The sequence below is a fragment of the Microtus ochrogaster genome, chromosome 7 (assembly GCF_000317375.1).
Source record: "Microtus ochrogaster isolate Prairie Vole_2 chromosome 7, MicOch1.0, whole genome shotgun sequence".
In the NCBI taxonomy this organism is placed as follows: Eukaryota; Metazoa; Chordata; class Mammalia; order Rodentia; family Cricetidae; genus Microtus; species Microtus ochrogaster.
In genome coordinates, this window is record NC_022014.1 from 12179036 (window position 1) to 12183857 (window position 4822).

The 4822-nt window shown below is 50.9% G+C and overlaps 1 protein-coding gene across 1 annotated transcript in view; it reads right to left on the reverse strand.

Annotated features, from left to right (window-relative positions):
* Positions 1–4198, reverse strand: part of Litaf (lipopolysaccharide induced TNF factor) — a 34756-nt gene extending 30558 nt beyond the window's left edge. Inside the window, exon 1 of the mRNA XM_005349316.3 lies at positions 4157–4198. The gene's annotated coding sequence lies outside the window, so the exon portion shown is untranslated. The remainder of the gene's footprint in view (positions 1–4156) is intronic.
* Positions 4199–4822: the final 624 nt, after the last annotated feature.

Below are 4822 nucleotides of genomic sequence, written 5' to 3' on the forward strand. Positions count from 1 at the left end.
CGCCCGGCTATTTTTAATTTTTAAAATTGCATTTATTTAGTTTATGTGTGTGTGTGTGTGCGCATGTGCCTATGTGTGCCACCATGCAAGTGTGGAGGTCAGAGAAGAACTTGGAGAAGTCAATTCTCTCCTTCCACTACACAAATTTTGATAACTGGACTCAGATCATAGGTCTTGGAGACAAGTGTCTTTACCTGCTGGGACATCTTACCAGCCCTACTGCTGGTTCTTAATATAAATTTTTTAAATATCAGTAATGGTCCACAAGTTTCATTGAAATCAGAGTTGAGCAGGTCAAAGCTGTTTTCTGTTGCTGTTTTAGGTTTTGTTTTTATTTTTGCTAGTTTGGTTCCCTGAGACAGGGTCTCACTACGCAGTAGCCCAAACTGGCCCTGCAACAATCTCCCAGCCTTAGTCCCCTGAGGGCGGAAGGAGGTGTGTGGTATTGTGTCCAGCTAACACTGAACTCTGAACCTCCAAGGTAGCACAAGAGGCTCCATGGGCCAAATGGCTTAATTTTTCCATTGTTATTTTTCTGAAAATCTTCCAGGTGCATCTAACCTGTGTCCTGCAGGCCATTTGCACCCCAGGGGAAATAAGACCCAACATAATTCTCTTTTGTAACCCAATTGCAGGGTTCTCCCATGTGAGCTCTGTAGATGCTATCAGTAATGATGCCAGACATGCTGCTGGGCTTTGGACCCTGGGGAGTTAGCGCTCTACAGGGAATAGCGCTGTTGCCCATCCACCTACAGGTGCTCAGGACAACACACAGCATACTGGTGACTGAACAGAAAGGGTCACTGACTGAGCCACAGAAGCACAGTCTCCCTCTGACTTCTTTCTGCCTCCCTCCCCAAGGGCAGGTAAAGGAAGTAGGAAATAATCTCTCCAAGGCTGTTGTAGAACCTGGGGCTATTAACTTCACCATGCAGGAGCCACCTGGCTACTAAGATGCTGTGCTAGCCTGAGGACCAAGTTCAACATCCAGGGCCCACAGAAAAAGCCGGGCATTGTGTATAGCATAAGCTTGTAATCCCAGTGCTGGGGAGACAGACTTCACAATCTCCGGTACTCACTAGCCAGCCAGTGAGTTCAGCTAGTCTAAAACGTCCAATCCGCTCCAGAGCCATGAGAGATCCCACTTCAAAGGAGGTGGGCAGTACTCCAGAAGATGACCCAAAGCCAGAATTGCCCTCTAGTCTCCGTATTCAAGGTTCCATGTACCCACCAGCACTTCAAAACTTCTTTAAGCTTTATTGTTAATTATGTATATGAGTTACATGTCCAGATGTGGGCCTGTGCACAAAGTGCAGTGCCCACAAAGGCCGGAAGGTCCATTGCAGCTGGAGTTTCAGACAATTGTGCCTAACATGGGTGGTGGAAACTGAACTTGGTCCTCCGGAAGAGTAGCAAGTCTTCGCTCTAGTTCCCATACACGTTAATTTAAAAAAATAGAGGAGGAAGAAAAACACTCCTCTTTTGCCTGATTATAGTTGTTAAAACCTGGGGGTCCTACTCTAGCCCCAGGAAAGAGACACTCACAGAGCACCGGAAAGACTGAGCAGACAGACTTGTCTGTCCCCACCCTCTGTCATCCTTGCAGTAATAAACATCTTGGGGTCTTCGGTCTTCATGTGTGGAAGCTCTTGGACTTGTTAGGCTTTGCTATTGTTGTCTTGTTGAAGGCATTTTGGATGTGACTCTTAGGTTGTTGAGACAGCAACCTTACCTTTCAGTGTCTACAAACCTAATGAAAGACATACATGTCTAAAGACCTTCAGCCAAGTCACAACGTCAGTGGGTCCAACGCTGTCATCACTGTAGAGATGACATCCACAGTGTCAATGAATGTTCAACAATAAAATGAAGTTATGAGGACCCCTGGAGAGCTGCACTTGACCTTAAACACCACCTCGATGGCAAGTAAACACCAGTCATGTTCAGAAGCAGCCATTGGTAGCCAATGGGCTGCAAAGACAGAAACACAGAGCTGAGTTTATTTACCTGTGGATAGAAGCCACCTGGCTCCCTAGCCTATTTTCATGGCAGCAGAAAGCCAAAACAAGCAGAACAGAAGTGGCTGGTGCCAAGACTCCACAACTTCCTCTTACTAGTTCTTTTCCATTCTCACGGCACTTCGGGGGAAATTCAGCAGAGAATTTGATGTCACCGAGGTAGGAAGAAGTGGGAGGAGGAGTCCTGCCTGTCCTGCCCACTCTCACAGTGGCATCAGGCCATGCCAGATCAGATGAAGGTAGGAAAGCAGGACCATCTTATCTTCTTGGCTGGGATGCCTGCCAGTTCCTTCCTCTCAGTGGTTCCCCCTTTGACCATCTTTGACCAGGGACTTGTCTGCATCTCCACGGTGGTTTTGCTGGGACCCTTCTGCTAATGTGTAGTGTGCTAAGACCTCAGTTTTCCCATATAACTTCCCTGTCTAGGAATGCCTCCCAACTGCCCTCACTGGGATTCCGAGCTGAGCTCTGAACGTTTCAACAGCATGCCTACTTTTGATCTGTACCATTTTTTTTAAACCAGGAACCATTTTTTTTTCAGCACCTTTACAGAACACGGTGTAGTGCTTTCCCCTCCCACAGCCAGCCCACAAGGAAGGACAAAAAAAAATGTATGTACCAAAGCCATGGGAGCTACTTCAGTCTAGTATTTTAGAGGCTCTAGAAACTGATGGTGGATTTTTAGAGAAATCACTGGGTCATTTAATTCAGTAAACATCACACATTTTTCCAGGCAGTAATAAAACTATTCATTATTAATGCTTTTAGTGCAACAGGAAAGGGAGGACAATGGGGCTCTCCCACAGTAAATCCACAACAAACATTTCTTAGCTGGCCTAGGCCTGTACACTTTTATAAGGCAGTACAAGGACAGGCTGAGGCCAGAGCCAGGTAGAGCAAGTGACACGCCCTCAGGATCCTGATCCAGCTGATAAAGACAAACACTGGAGGAATTCCTGATACCACCCGGAGCCTTTCACAGCCACCAACATTAGTTCTGCTTTAACAGAGTCCACCAGAGAAGGCCGGAGTGAGCGCAGAAACGCAGGCAAGTGCCGTCTGGAGGAAACAACTTTCCTTCAAAGAACTCCAATATGGAGTTCAGGAGTCCCTGAACCAACTCCAGCTCACGATGCCAAGGGGAGTGCAGCTAGATTTTGAAAAGGCTGGCACAACCCTGTAATCTCAACACCGTGAAGGCAGAAAATCCAGGAGTTCAAGAGCAGCCTCGGCTACATATGGAGTTGGGATTCCAGTCAGGACTACATAAGAGCCTGTCTCAAAAGAATAAAAAGCCGATGGGAGTTCAGAACGCCCCGTGACTCCCACAAACTATTTCCCATCAACTACCGCTCAGTCCAGCAGTGAATGACATCAGCTCCACTATCCGGAAGCACAAAACCAGAAAAATATTAGGGAAGAAGATCCAAGCGGCCTGATCACTGGAGCTCCGCCTTCCTAGAACACACCCAATGCCCCTCTCACTCCCTCCCTCTTAAGCCTGAACGGAAGGAGTGGGCACGACACCGAATGACAATTAAGCGCACCGTCTGGACCCACGCTGACCTGGAAAGCCCTGGGAAGCAAGAACTGGGCAGGCTTGTCAGGCAGGGGCCACGTCCACCTTCGTCACCGGTGGCCGCCTGGGTTAGGAGCTCTGCGAACGTACCGGGTCCTATGCTCATCGGCAAGCCCGCACCCTTCTGGGAACCCGCGTGAAACCCACAGCGATAAGAGCAAAAGTCCCCACGCGTGGGCCCGGAGCAGCCACGGAGCATCTGGAAAGTTATCTTACTTTCTGTCCGCTTTTAGTTTCAGAGTCCGCGAGCAATCGTTCTCCAAACAGCAACTTAGATTTTAGACGCTACTAGAGAAAACCGCGCCGTTTCCTATAAGCCCCGGGGACAATCATCCGGGGAGGTTCCGATGGGAGCTGGGCAGTCACGGCCTGCCAACTAGAGATTACAGGAGCGCGGCTGGAACCCCTCGCCCTAAATCCCGCCCAGAACGCGCCACCTAAGGAGAGCGCGGCGACCCGGGGCTCTAGGCAGGTGCCGGAGCGCGGTCCCCGCCTCCGAAGCCGCCCTGCGCCCCGCGCCCGGCGTCCCCCACGCAGCACCCAGCGGCGCCACACTCACCGCCGCCAGCACCGCCTGTCGAGCCGGGAGGTCTGCTCTGGCCGCGCGGGTTCCAAGGAGGCAGGACGAGCCCGGGGCGGGGACGTTTCGGGGCGTGGCTTGGGAGGGGGCAGGCCGCGAGGGGCGGGGCCTGGGAGGGGCGGGGCGACATCCTAGAGGCAAGCGGGGCGGGAGGCAGCTGCGACCTGAGAGGGCTCCGGAGGGGCGGGGCGCGGGTAGGCGGGGCCGAGAGGGTCGGGCGGGAGGCGGACTCGTGAGCCACGAGGCCTGGGAGAGGGCGGAACAAGATTAGTCTTTGTTTCTAACATTCCCAACTACACATCCCCCGGTAAAAAGGCATAAAACAACCCACAGAATGGGAGACAATATTTGTAGGTCATGTAGCTGATGAAGATCTAATATTCAAGTTATATCAAGAACTGTACAGGAGATAGAGGCATATATTTGAGGTCAGCCTGATCTACAACAGAGTCCCAGGCAAACTAGGGCTCCACAGTGTCACAAGAACCCAAACACCAGCTAGAGCTGCTCAGCTAGTAAAGGGCTGGCTGGCATAGCGTGCATGAAAACCTGGGTTCATCTACAGTGCCTCATAAAAGAGTACGGTGGCACAGGCCTGCAACCCCAACACTGTAGAAGGCCCTGGATCCTCAAAAAGTTGAGGCT